This window comes from Ostrinia furnacalis, unplaced genomic scaffold (assembly GCF_004193835.3).
Source record: "Ostrinia furnacalis isolate ACB-3 unplaced genomic scaffold, ASM419383v2 OfSCF6932, whole genome shotgun sequence".
NCBI lineage: Eukaryota > Metazoa > Arthropoda > Insecta > Lepidoptera > Crambidae > Ostrinia > Ostrinia furnacalis.
Window position 1 is genome coordinate 1,021,006 of NW_021137171.1, and position 14,556 is coordinate 1,035,561.

At 34.7% G+C, this 14,556-nt stretch overlaps 3 long non-coding RNA genes across 3 annotated transcripts; 1 reads left to right on the forward strand and 2 right to left on the reverse strand.

Moving 5' to 3' along the window:
• Window positions 1–2,040: 2,040 nt before the first annotated feature.
• LOC114362922 (uncharacterized) lies at window positions 2,041–3,693 on the reverse strand. Its single transcript, XR_003656731.1, has 2 exons — window positions 3,164–3,693; window positions 2,041–2,890 (listed from the first exon to the last, which is right to left on the reverse strand). It is a non-coding gene; the product is annotated as an uncharacterized LOC114362922 (long non-coding RNA).
• Window positions 3,694–3,906: 213 nt separating this feature from the next.
• On the forward strand, window positions 3,907–5,345 carry LOC114362924 (uncharacterized). The gene is made up of 2 exons (XR_003656732.1): window positions 3,907–4,504; window positions 4,585–5,345. It is a non-coding gene; the product is annotated as an uncharacterized LOC114362924 (long non-coding RNA).
• Window positions 5,346–12,025: 6,680 nt separating this feature from the next.
• LOC114362949 (uncharacterized) lies at window positions 12,026–13,525 on the reverse strand. The gene is made up of 2 exons (XR_003656738.1): window positions 13,393–13,525; window positions 12,026–12,894 (listed from the first exon to the last, which is right to left on the reverse strand). It is a non-coding gene; the product is annotated as an uncharacterized LOC114362949 (long non-coding RNA).
• Between the last annotated feature and the right edge of the window lie 1,031 nt (window positions 13,526–14,556).

The following is a 14,556-nucleotide window of genomic DNA, read 5'->3' on the forward strand; positions in this document are numbered from 1 at the left end:
CGAATTAACTGCACATCTGGCAGCCGTGACGTCATATCGATGCTCTTCTGGTGTGCGGTGGACGAATGCGAGGGAGTCGCATTGCAGACCATGTTGTAAGGTAGTTTTTTATCAAAAACAATTAGTAATTTGTAAATAAACTACAAAAACAAATTAGTAATTCAGACTGGATACTATGACCGCAGGTGTAGTCCGGCAATGAGTCACTTGGAACTGAAGTGAAGACAAACAACAACGCTGTCGAACATAGCTGGACATTCCGTCGTCTACGTGACATTATGTAATTGCTTCTAGCGTTAAACCAAATTTTAAACAACTCGAATAAAAATGTCTAAGTAGTTCAGATGGTGAGATCTGAGAGCAGTCGCCCGCCCGGCAAGCGAAAGGTCGTGGGTTCGATTCCTACGGCAATTGGTTTTTTTCAAGTTATTTAAAATGAATATTGTTACTTAATTAAAGGGAAATACCTACCTACTTAATCAAAAATATTAAATAACATTTGTCATCAACAGTACATTACGCAATTACAAATGAGATTAGGTACCTACATAACATACTTTAAATATTTAAACATCACAAGCGCGGAGTGGTAGAGGCAAGTCCAAAGTCCAAAACTTCGATGAAAAAACTGATACCTATTCATACATTTTGTCTTTATCACGTTAGGTATATGATAGAAAAGATAAAAACAAATAACTTTAACTTTTTACCTACCACAGACCAATTATATGGTAAACAAATGACGACCGTGACCCTGACAAAAAACGCTTTGTTTTTACCGCATTACAAATCAGTTGCACTTTGCACTTTAACGACGCGTAATACGTTATTTAAGTGATCATTGTTCGTAGGACGATTAATAAGAAATTCCCTATTAATTATTATTTATTACCCACGCTTCTGTTTGTTCAAGTCAAGCCTATCGATGACGTGTTTGCACTAATTGCGAGAAATAATAAAATTACGCGTGTAGACTACCAAAGCACTCGTGACGTCACGTCTTGCAACTTGCATTCTTATTTTTACCCGACTGCGCCAGAAAAAGGGTTATGTTTTTTAGTAAGCATTGAGAGAATGTCTCTAAGCTGGACTTGGTAGACTACGAACAGGATAGTTATTAAAATTTCCTAGCGATTAGTCTCTACTCAAACTAACTTATATATTCGTGGGTTCGATTCCCGTCTTAGGCAGTTCGATTTTTAGTTATTTGTAATTATGAACAGAATATAAATAAAGTAAAATATTATTACTAAGTAATAGATGAAACATTAAATATTGATTCTACTTCTCAAACACAAAATTTGCCGAAGCCACCTTGGCCCAGCGGGACTCGAATGTGCAACAGGTAGGTGTAGAGTCCAGTAAGCGAACCACTGAGCCACAGTCGTCAATTTCATTGCTAGATGACGACAATCCAAAGGTCAAAACGTGCAGGATGACAATGAAATAGTGATATCTTACTACTGCGCAACCTAATATCGATATCGATAAAACAGGTATCTTTTTACGGAAACGATAGCAAAATTGCGAAAAATTCAATCGGCTGTTCCGTACCTACCTACCATACAAAAATGACCAATACAAGTTCCCATACTGAATAAGTAGGTAGATATTGTATTTCTTAGTTAGAGCCGGTGATTAGCGTTCTTATCTGCCTACGTCATGCATGCAATTCTTATAGACAGAAATATTGCATGAATAAATCTGAGTTAGAAATAATTTTTGTTGGTGAGTTTAAAAAAGGATGAGAATCTTATTTTTACTTCTACATTATTTGAGCTACCTACCTAAAGTATTCTTTCTACATTGTTAATTAATAGGATTTCATAAAATAGGCTTGTTCTTTTAAAAAATAGTCACATGCTGTACTGATTGTTTTTATTCCAACAATTTGGAAAATAATATACTAGCTATATCAATAACTACAATATTAAAATTTATATAATTTTAACTACAATATAACTGTTATAAACTATAAAATATACTTTAAATTAACCTACAACATGTAGTAGTAACATTATTCAATTTTCGATTAAAATATGTACAAAGGAAAATAGTCTCTTACTTTTCAAGTTGAAACTCACAAATGCAGTATAAATATTTGGTTGTACCTGAGGGGTTACAAGGAATTAAAGCTTTATTCCAAATGAGTCACTTGGACATCGGCTACAATACAAATTAAATAAATCTAAAAAATAAGAATCTCTACTTAAATACCTTAAAATTATCTATTCACTAATATTTTAGCATAATCACCTTAAATACCAAAACACCAGACATATTTTTATGTAAAAGATATATGCATAAAATATTAGTGAATAGTCAGATGTTTTTGTTTTCATCATCGTTTACATTATTGCTGTTAAATTACATTTAATTGTAATACAGTTTGAGAACATTTAAGTGTGGAATACAAGTAAAGTGCACATTGAAATATTTTAAGTTGCATTATAACTCAAGCTATCATCTAACATGAATACTAAAACTTAAAAGAAAAAATATGGGTTGTCAATACAATCTCAATATAAATAAAAGTAGGCAGTTTATTCACAACAAATAAAAAAGGCAGTGAAACACAAAAGGCATTGAAAATACTTTAATTAGTTACAAAATTTTATAAACTACTGTGAATTCTTATCGGGTAACGGTGGAAGACTGTACGATTTACCGTCCGGTGTCATCCAGCAGGTTGGTGGATCGTGATTGTGGCGTCCTATGCTCTCGGTAACTTTTCCTGCATTGTTGATTCGGAGCTTCGCTGGACAGCACCGGCTGAAGAAATACCAGCAGTACCACAGCTGACTGCCATATGCCTTTTTGTACATAAATCTAAATGTGTGATTCTGGTAAATAAATAACTTGGAATTGCCTCTTGTGTTTATGAATATACCTGAAAATAATAATTTTATGTAAGATAACGAAAATATAATATTCACTTAGCATCTAATAAGTTGGCAGTGAAGGGAAATAAAACAACAGAATGTTACAATTATTTAATATGATAAATGTGTGTTCTGAAGTTATAACTGTTGAGATTTTGCTAAAAAAATCTAAGAGGTTAGTGCAATCATAATTGATAAGTTAGTAGTTTAGTAATTGTATAAATAATTTTAGAAACTTCTCATAAAACATTTATTTTTGGTTAACATAAATAAGTAAATACCTAAACTAATGAATAAATGAATAGTAAAACATTGTTAAGTTGATCCAAACTAGTGATTGTAGCTTTGTTGTCTAAAGTTCATGAAATATTTATAAACAAAGTTAAAACTACTATTCTAAGTTTTCTGGGCCAGTTCTACGAGTAAGGACCTGTAACTACGCTATCATTATGTAACTTATGAGCTTTAAAAGTTTTGCAATTTTGATCCAGAAACTTAGTTCACTTTTTGACGTGTATTTCAAGCAATGAAAACAGCACTTTATCCAAGGATCACGGAATGAATGTTTATTTACACGTCACTTCTAACACGCACAACGTACACTGCATCCACTAAAGTCAAATACACTTCAACATTAAATTAATTACATGTCCATCGAACAATCTTCCATTTTTTCTCTTCGTACAAACATGCGACAAGTAGTAAAACAACTGAATGACAACTTGACAAGTCACTTTGACACTGACTTATATATTTTTTTAAATTGGATGTTTAGGATTAGCGCGGCCGCGTTGTCCAATTAGCGCCGACTATTTTTCCTACTAAAGTGTTTTCATTTCAAGGCAAGGGTCTAATTTATTTTGGTGTATTGTTTTCATTAAATCTCAATCTTTCTTTTAGTTACTACGTTTCTTTTCAACTAAATGAATAAAATTGTGTTATTAATTTTATCTTACTAAATTATGTTCCTTCATCATAAATTATTTTCAAAATTCAAACTAAAAAGGAACATTAAAATAAACGCAATTTTTTATTTGCAATAATTTAATTTGTATAAACTAGCTTCCATTGTGATTGTGCGTAATGGAACGGAGATGGCAGCGCGGGCGCGCGTCTTTTTGGATAGGTCTGTGTAATCTGTGGACGACGAACCGAGGCGGCGTCCGTCAGTCAGCGTCATCGTACATCATTCTTTTCGTTCATTCTTTTTTCTGTTGTTTACTTCATTTGTTTGACCGGATTAGTGTAACACACAATAGATGTTTCATTAATTAATTGATCAATCAAACAATAATATTACTAAACAAAAACGTTAGAGGAGTCGTTTTTAGTGATGTGATGAGTGCTGTGAAGTTATAAACCAAATAGTAAACACGTGGAACACGTAAATTCGATTTGTTTACCACATTAGCCTATAGTTTTGAAGATTGTGCGCCAATCCTGTTTATTAAGTTTAAGGCTGACTATGATTATAAACATTAATGAAAATTTTGAGATTAACGTACCTAGATGTAGATTTCATTAATCACACTTCAATCGTCTCTTTTTCATGCTAGGCATCTAAGAATAAACATACTGATGGATTCTTCGTTTTATTTTCCCTTGTGTTCATTCATAGATAAGTTAGTTTATCTAAGTTAGATTTATTGTTGTTTTTCTTTGTTTATATGTTTACTGAAAAATATATACCTATTTGTTTCAGTGGCAAACTTCATACCAACCCGGAAGGGCAGCTTACTATTAGTCCATAATGGCTTTGCATTTCGGTTGAAGAATAAATTGGCATACGGAAAGAAACAATGGTACTGCACTTCACGCACCAAGACTGGCTGTCATGTAGATGTTACCACCGAAGTCCATCGAGAAGGACAAATTATCAAGAGAGTTCGTAAAATTCACAATCACCCTGCTCCAGGATTTTACCGTCGTAATGATGGGTCTTTTAAGGTTGTATAGTTTTAATTTAAGACTGATAATTTATTTCGCTTCCTCATGATGTACCTTAATATTTTTACAAAACAATTAAGAATAATTTATCTCGCTACCTCATGATTTGAGTACCATAATATTTTTACAAAAACAATTAAGACTGATATTAAGGACTGAGTTGCATTGATGCAAAATTAATGGTAATTAATTTTTAGCTATTATTATAGCTAAAAATTAATTACCATTAATTTAAGACTTACTTTAAGAATTACTTTAAGACTGATAAAATACTCATTGCCATCTTAGATAATTTAATAATTGTCTCAATTTATTGATTTAAGGTTTTATTTTTAAATTTGTATTTGGTGTGAAATAATACTTTTTTTATGTTTTCTTCATCATCATTTTAAGCTTTATTTTGAAAATAATTTTAATACTGTTTTCTTTCTTTGAAGATAAGGGTGATAAATTGTTCATGTCATACCCAAATATGTCTACTATTTTGTCTATTTTACTGCCAGTTCAATATTTTAGAATTTAAAAATCTAAATAAATGTACCTAAAAAGGAAAATGGAGGGACTGAGGAACAATGTTGCTATTGTAATAAAATAAGATGTAAACACTAAACATATTTTTCTCATATAGTTGTAAGTATTATTTATTGTAAAAAAATAATTATCAATACTGAAGACACTGGTATGTTGGATAATTTGCAGCTTCTTTATAATGAGACTATACCCTTAATTAATTACTAATTAGTTTATACAATGGATGTTGTATCAAAGTTTGATATTTTGAATAAAATAAGTACCAATCATATGCCATGGTTTCACTTAGGGTTTTCTATCCGGGAAAATATTTTTATTGCAACTAAGTAGCATTGTTATTGTTCAATTTATTAACCGGTTGCTAATTTATTTGCTAACTTAGATTAATCTAAGTTTACTAATAAATAAGGTTGCGGAACTCCCGCTTCCGCCTGTGTAGAATTTTGTATCCTTCTGGATATTATTACCTAACTTTAAAAAAGGTTTATTTAATAATAAAAAAAATCTTAGGCTGAGTTGCACCACCAACTTTGACCGTAACTTTAACGATAACCGGTGTTTTTTGTATGGAGTTCGACAGATTTTTTTCCGTTTGTCAAAGTTAAAGTAAGATGGTGCAACCCAGCCTTATCTACTCTACTAATTCCGATTGGCACGCATTTGTTAAAGCAATCTATTAATCTTATCTACGGAGTCTTCGGCCAAGCGTTCGTGGTTGTGGTCACCTGCTATCGCCAGGACCTCGTGATCGGTAGTAGTGACTATGTGGGCGCGACAACCTTTCTTCCTCGAGCAATACCAGCGCCAGCCGAACTTGGTGGGGTTGCTGTACTTAGCATACGTGTAATTCTGGTACAGTAGCAGTGGCCGGCCTTTTTTTGACAACACTTCTACCACTACTGCGTCTGGAAGGGTTAAATTTAACTTATTACAAATGCGATAGTAAAATAGGTTTCTTTACTATCACGTAGTAACTCACGCCCGTATTCACAAACATTATCTACTATGAGGTCTCACAGTGCGCGTGGACGCACAGGGTGACACATGAACCAACCACAGAGCTCTATTCAACGATGTGCGTTCGATTTGCTGCTTCACTTATGCAAGAATTTTGTGCATTTGTTTGTGAATACGGGCATCAGTCTTTTGCTTTTCATCTTTAAATTGAAACTTTTTGTGATTACCTACTTAGGAGAAGTAATTTTGTGTTTTGAAACACTAAACATTATGAGCAATAATACCTACCTAGCGGAAGATCGTACACCACACCTAGCGCACGCTTTACACCTTTGATGTTTTCCATTGGTTAAGTAACTGACCCGATTTTTAAATTTTTATTTGTAAAAAAAAAACTAATTTTTATTTCAAAAAAATCTAAAATGAGTGGCATGTAAATCTCTAAACTTTAATATAAGTACCTTCCTTATATCTATCAGTGAAACTGACCCTTACGTTTGATCGGTGTGTGGAGATCCTTGGGGGAAGAAAAAATACTTGTGTTTTGAAGCAAGGATTAAAAAAGAATAATTTATAGGACTACTTAATAAAAAGCGTAATTTTGTTTACAACTTTTATTTAAAAATCTTGGTTTTTGATATTCATGAAAAAATAAGTTAATCATGAATGTTTGTCAAAATAATTCACACAGGCACTATAGCGAAGACATGCATCATATACACATTTTCTTGAAATCGTGAGAATAAAATCATCAGATAAGGTAAAAAAAATCCCCTTAATTTTTTATTATACACTTAAAATATTGAGGAAATATGCACACCTGTACTTCAAAAGTAAAGTAGGTAGTACAACATTTTTAATGTCACTTAAACCAAAAAATCAAAAGCATTACGTGGCATTACAATCTAATATTCTTGACTTGAATAAATACAATAAACATTATACATAATATACACTTATCTAACACCCAAAGCAATAAAACACGTCATATTATTATGACAAAGCACACTAACATAGTATTGAGCGGGAATGGAACCCGCGACCTCTGGCGTTTTAAGTTTACGTAGGTACATACATAGATATAATTTTTTCCTAATTTGTTTTTTAAACATCAGTATTTTATTAAAATTAATTTAATTAGAGTTAGGTATAATTACATATTTATAATTACATACTCCACGCCAATAGATGTAGGTAAGTACTTGCTAATTAAAAAAGTCAAACTATCATGATATAGGTATTAATTATTTGCCAATCTCATAAATTACATACTTTTACATTTGCCACCAACAAATGTATTTTAGGAAACTACAAAGTCCTATGCTTTCTTTCAATTACAATTTCGAATATTATTGTGAACAAAATTCAACACAAATCTTATACAGGGTGTTAGGTAAATGGGTATATGAGCCGGCACTAGCCCATGTTAACATGGTCATATAAATGGTATGGTGAAGTCAGAAATTAGATATCATCATTTTATTTTTTTTAATTTTCATACAAAATAAATTTTATAAAATCCGATTTGTATGAAAATTAAAATAATTAAAATGAAGATATCAATTTTCTGATTTCACCATACCATTTATATGACCATGTTAACATGGGCTAGTGTCGGCTCGTATACCCATTTACCTAACACCCTGTAATGCAACGCGAAATTACGAAATTATTTTGATGCCTGTTTTAATTTTTAAATAAATAATAGGTAGTGGAACTAAACCCACTGTAGAAAATTCTACTAAGAGGAGGTCATTTGGTAATTATTATTGGACCTTACCTTTTCCTAATCAAAGTTAAGTTAGGTCAATGTGAATTTGCTATAATGCTATTCAGTTCCAGTCACCCTGTATGTATTCTTAGGTACAACATTTGCCAAAGTGTGTTAGCATGGATTATAAGCTGTCTTATCTTTACAAATTATTACTCGTATAAAACTACGTTCTTAAAGTACTCGCCGTTCAACAAATGAAATTGCTTAGCAATACAATGCAAAATGTATTTATTTCTTTTATTAATACAACGTGTAGAGTGATTGTCTGAAGGGTTATAGTGGTCCCCAATATTGTGTTTTACTCCAAAGGTGGTTAAAAAATCAAAAGTGTGAAAATAATTTTTTAAACCTTTACTGCTAGTCCTAGTCTTCTTACATAATTTTAAGATACTATCGCTTATAAATACATACCACAANACAGACAGACAGACAGAGTTACTTTCGCATTTATAATATTAGTTGGGATACCAGTTACCACAATTTATTTAACAGACGACGGCACATCAACGTTGCTACAAACTGACATTTTATGTACCTATCTCGCAACATACATGACTGTTATCTATCTATACTCCGTCACCGTCATTTGTGCTCTGAAACCCCTAAACTTTTCAACGAGGATTGCGGTAGAACCTTCCTACTTAGGCGGGGGTTGGTAGTGTGCACTGGACGCCGCAGTTCTTGAGGTTGTGCAAACAAATGACAGCGCATTATACACTGTAATCTCGGATCTGAACGGATAGACCAGTGTTCATCTCTTAAAAAGTTCCAGAGGTTGGAGCGAACAAATGAAGGCGCATTTGTGCCAAAATCTCGGATCTATTGTTCTATCTCTTCAACGATCAGCGGTTCCCTCAACGCTCCAATAACATTAGAAGGATTGCGATAGTACTTAGGAGGGGGATGGCAGTGTTGCTCATACACGGATGTGATGTAGTTGTTATTGTCTGTGAACACGCTGGCTCGACAGTTCTTGAGGTTGGAGCACACCCAGCGGGATCTGTTGAACTTCTCGTACTGCTTTCGGTAAGTGTATTGCCTGAAGAGCAACATCTCTTTGCCTTTGCGCGAGGTGATCACCACTGCCGTGTCTGTGGAGTAAAATAATTTGGTAAAGGACTTTTATAGCAGGTCATATATAGCCGCTGGAAAAAAACACCCTCCTAGAGCTTCAAGACCCCCCTATTTATTACCAGAAGACAATGGAGGATTTACAGGAGTACAAAAACTACGAAAGATGGATGAAATCGTTTCAAAATTTAACAATAAAACCTGGGTAAAACAGTACTAAGGTGTTTAGCTATTCGGGCCGTCAACCACTAGGTCTTAAGAAGTGAAAAAGTTATGAATTTAGGGTGAAAAAAGATGTTACATTTTTGGCCAACTAATCTGTCACATTGAATATCTCAATAAATGCACGGTCTTACCGTTTTGATCCTCGTCCATCGTGTCAATCCGCGTCGGGGCCTCGTGTTCATGCACCGTGTTGCCCAAGATGATCTCATCCTGATGGTTGAGGAGCAGGAACGCGTTGCACTGCCGGCTGACGGAGCAGACCCACCGAGTACCTCGCTTGGACTTGTATCTTTTGCCGTATCTATGCCCTTTGTATTCTACCAGCAGTCGTCCTGAAGCAGACTCTACGAACACCGGCACTTCGCTATCGTCCGCATCGTCTTCTGCCTCTATGTAGTATTCCACCGTTTCTGTGGTTTCTGCGAACAATACAATATATGATTTATCTAGTTTGATGCAACTGGGAAGTTCATTCGTTCGTTCGTTTCAGCCGAAAGACGTCCACTGCTGGACAAAGGCCTCCCCCAAGGATCTCCACAAAGACCGGTCCTGCGCCGCTTGCATCCAGGTACCTCCCGCGACCTTCACCAGATCGTCGGTCCACCTAGTGGGAGGCCTGCCCACGCTACGTCTTCCAGCTCGTGGTCGCCACTCAAGAACTATCCTGCCCCAGCGGCCATCAGCTCTTCGAGCTATGTGGTGTAACTGGGAAGTGCAGGACTAATAAAAGGCACAGTAAAATGTACAAAAAATTATTTATAAAGATAAATATGAGATCAATGGAACTTACTTGCAAAATTACAAAATATTATTTCAAAAGAACCGTTTAGCAAAGAAAAACTTATTTTAATGTAAAACGAATTAACATAATTTATTGATGTTACTAATAAAAACGAAACGATATTAAGACATTTCAAAATCATCATCAAATTCAAAATGTCAAATTAGTAACATAATAAAACAATACTCGATATAATAAGTTTATAATACTGCAATAAACTGCAATTTCATTACTACAAAACCTAACATACATTAACAATGTGACAAATAAGGTACTTTCGGCTCATGATTGTGAGCCAACTCATAATTGATGACATTCTGGAACTTGTCAAACGTGACTTTGGCGGGGCACCCTCGAGAGATCCTTCGGGAACAGCACCAGTACCGGGTGCTCCTCTTGACTTGGTTGAAGGTGTGTCCGCCGATGCAGAGCAAATAGTTTTTACCGTGCAGTGTAGGGACGAACGAGTAGCCAATACCTGAAAATAGGACCTTTCTCATGCCTTTTCTGACTTGTATAAGCTTTGCATCATCATTTCATCCAGAGGACGTCCACCGCCTCTCCCAATAATTTCCATAATGGCCGGTTGGTAGCGGCCTGCATCCAGCGCCCCAGCTACCTTTATGAGGTCATCGCGAATAAGCTTTTAGCTTTTATCGACAAGAAAATAAGAAAGAAATCATTGTATGAGATATTTATTGCGAATTTTCATTACTCGCGTTCATCAATTTAATATTTTTTATCTGAAGACATAAGACTACAGAACACCAAGCTTCATATTTTATATAAGTTGATTATTGAGATCGTTAATATTTTAGTCATTTACATACACAGTTTGATTGCTTGAAGTTTTTAAATATAACGTCCCTTACTAATAAAAATTACACGCTCGTTGAACAGTGTTATAAAGTAACGTTTAGTATCGAAAAGGGGGTAAGTAAGTATCCTCATAATAAATACTAGTAGGTACGTAATGGGGAATAATGAACTAAAAAGTTCATTAATCCCCATTACGTTGATTACATTGACGGGGATTGAAAACGGGGAATAGTGGAATAAGCCATACTTACTGGTACTATTTGTGCTAACTAACATTAACAAACCCAAAACAACTTTTGGTCTTCTTGTTCCTCAGCTCATGGGTATGCACTCGGTCGTACCGCACAATTTTCTTACATGTGTTGTCTTCAAACCGGAGCTTGGCTTTGCACCTGGTGGAACTCCTTTTAGAGCAGGTCCAGTACCTCCTATCTGACGACATCAACTGGTTGAAGGTATGGTTCTCAATCTTGAGAATGGAGTGCTTGCCGTGGGTGGATGGAATGAACTTGTAATGGATTTCTGAAAATAATTTCTGCACTGGTTATAAAACCTGGATTTTCAATCTGGATAGCAGAAAGTTTTCTGCGGATAAGTATACCTACTACGTCTGGATTTGGAAACGATAGTATGCTGTGTGATCAACCAGGTGTGAAGCTATAGCACAAAATGCTATAGGTTAAAAATTCTACAAAATGTTCTTTATTATGTCTTTTTCTTGTAACATAAAACTGAATTATTTCAAACGAAATAATATCCATGTTTACTCTAAAAATGTTTATTTAAAAAAACAGGTACATATTTTGTTTATCAATTCATTGAATCGATTGGAAATTATACTCCTATCCGCAAAGGTTCTGTGGATGTATAAGCTTAAATATACACGTACTTACTTACTTATATAGATATAATTAGGAAGTTTAACCTACTCTGGCGACGCGGTTTGACACGACATTTCTTAGCGCAAGAAATCTTGTAAGTTGTTTGTTTTATCTACCTTACTCCAAATTCTCTATAACTAATAATCTCTTTTGAATAGCTGGCCTAGACACAACCATTTTCTTTCTCACCCGCCATCTTTATTTACACTTTATAATATTTCCCGTTAACCTTAATGAGCTTACGAGGCGGATGGTTGTGGTAGTTTTCGTAAGACACTAGTTTATTCCCGGCAAAACGGACTTTCGCCTTGCATTTGGTCGAGGTTTTCCCGGAACAATACCAGTTTCGCCCGTCTGAGGTTACCTGGTTGAAGGTGTGGCTGTCCAGCACCAGGATAGGATGCTTTCCCTGAACTGAAGGGATGAATTCGTAGGATAGTCCTGAAAAGTGACTTTTAGATTGAGAAATTGAACATTGTCTTGTGGTGGTATAATAAACTAATTTAATCGGTTTATTCACCCAGGTGATCAAAGTGGACTGTGTAATTGACCGTTTAATCAAGCTACCCGTCACCAATGTAACTTCCTAGAATAACTAAACTTATTTTTGTGTGATTCGTGACGGGGAGGGTTCGTTAATTCATGTATAAATTAAAAAAATTAAAAACCCCCACACAAAAAATAAACTCTAAAAACTAACAAATAATATTTAAAACAATGTCGCGTCGTGGTACCACTTGTAAGTCAGACCCTTTATTCAGCATTCAACTAGCTAACAATAATTAAAAGCAAAATAATTTTCGTTGGTCTTCGGGACTTTCCTCGGCTCATGGGTATGCACTCGATCATACAGCACAATTTTCTGACATGTGCTGTCAAAACGGACTCTGGCTTTGCACCTGGTGGAAGTCCTTTTAGAACAGCTCCAGTATCTCCCATCTGACGTCACTTGGTTGAAGGTATGGTTCTCAATCTTGAGGATGGAGTGCTTGCCATGAGTGGAGGGAATGAACTCGTAGTGGAGTGCTGAAATGATAACCCGGCTCTTTCAATCTAGAAGGAAGTTTTCTGTGGTATTACGTCTACTTATATTTAGAAACGATAGTGTGACTTACCGAGTGAGAGACTAATGCCCGTTTTCACCATCAATCCCTAAATTTTAAGTGACCCCTATGAAAACAAAATGCCTGTTAGGTGTTACCATTTAAGTGACTCCTTAAAAATTAGAGATTTATGGTGAATACGGGCATAACACAAAAATACTTTATTTAAACCATTTCTTTTTTCTTTCTAAATAAAACTAAATTAACTACATGTTTTTATGAGTTGGTAATATCCAGGTTTAGGTGAAAGGAAATTTATTTACAAAAAGAAATAGGTGCATGCACTTGGTTAGCAGTTGATGGAATCAACTGAAATTATCTAAAAATCTATACACCCACGAAGTATGTCTAACCTTCCGCCAAACACCCTGTATATAACTTATTATGGATAATAATACCACAGATAATACTGATTATGTACCTTATTATCGTGCATTTCAGCGGGGCTACTCCCATCACTGTCCGTAGTTTGCGATGTTTCCATTTTTTAGCAAAATGAGTTATCAGTATGAGTGGCAGTGACAGACAGGTAGAGCGGCGGAATCTATATACAGGATGGAATTTTGTAATGCTTGCCACCTGGAGGGAAAGTTCTTAATACTGTAGATAGAAAATTCTAATCAAAGAAAACATTCCTTTATTTTTGAAAAGAAAGAGAACTGCATTAAAGATTTCAGATTTTTTTTTAAATTCACCACCATACCATAAAATTTTCAGTAAATAATTTTATTTATTTATTATTACATTATTTAGCCATTACATCTTTGATTTAAATAGTGTCTTAAATCCTCTTGAGGTTTGTCTAGACACTATTGTTCTCTATGCAAATTTTCGCTAAATAATTAAAATAATTGAAGATTTCATGGTTTCCTTTCATTTGATTTATCAAGTTTGTTAGAGAGATTTCATGCTTATACTTTACCCTATAACGATCGATGCAATAAAAATACAGGGTGTAATTTTCAACAGATTTTAGTTGGTTCAATTCCCGGATGTAACAAACTTTTTGGAAATCTTTGAATGCAGTTCCATTTTTTTTCAAAAATAAAAGAATGTTTTCTTTGAGAAAAAAAATCTATCTACAGTATTAAGAGTACTTTCCCTCCAGGTGGCATTACAAAATTCCTCTGTATATTGCCTATAGTCTAACGTATCTTCCATTAATTTTTAAGAGTGGTCGTGGGGGATGGTTGTGTCTGTTCTCGTAGAAGATGATCCCATCGAAGCGGACCTTGGCAGTGCATTTTGCAGAGCTTCGTCTCGTACAAGTGAAGTACCGCCGACTGGCTGCTACCTGGTAGAATGTATACTTGTCTACCACAAGGACATCCCTTTTGCTATGCGTTGACGGTATGAATTCGTACGCGATTTCTGTAAAAACCAAGGTATATATTAGCAGTTGAAGAAAACTCATTTTCATAGCCTTTGAAAACAAGCTTATCTTCTTTTTTTTCAGATTGAACTTCGAGATCACAAGATCTACATGGTGTTTGGCGGACGGTTAGACAAACTTCGTGGGTGTATAGGTAAGGTCATTTTAAGAATACAAGTTCGCCCATTTGACCCTAAGTGAGCTACTTTTTTT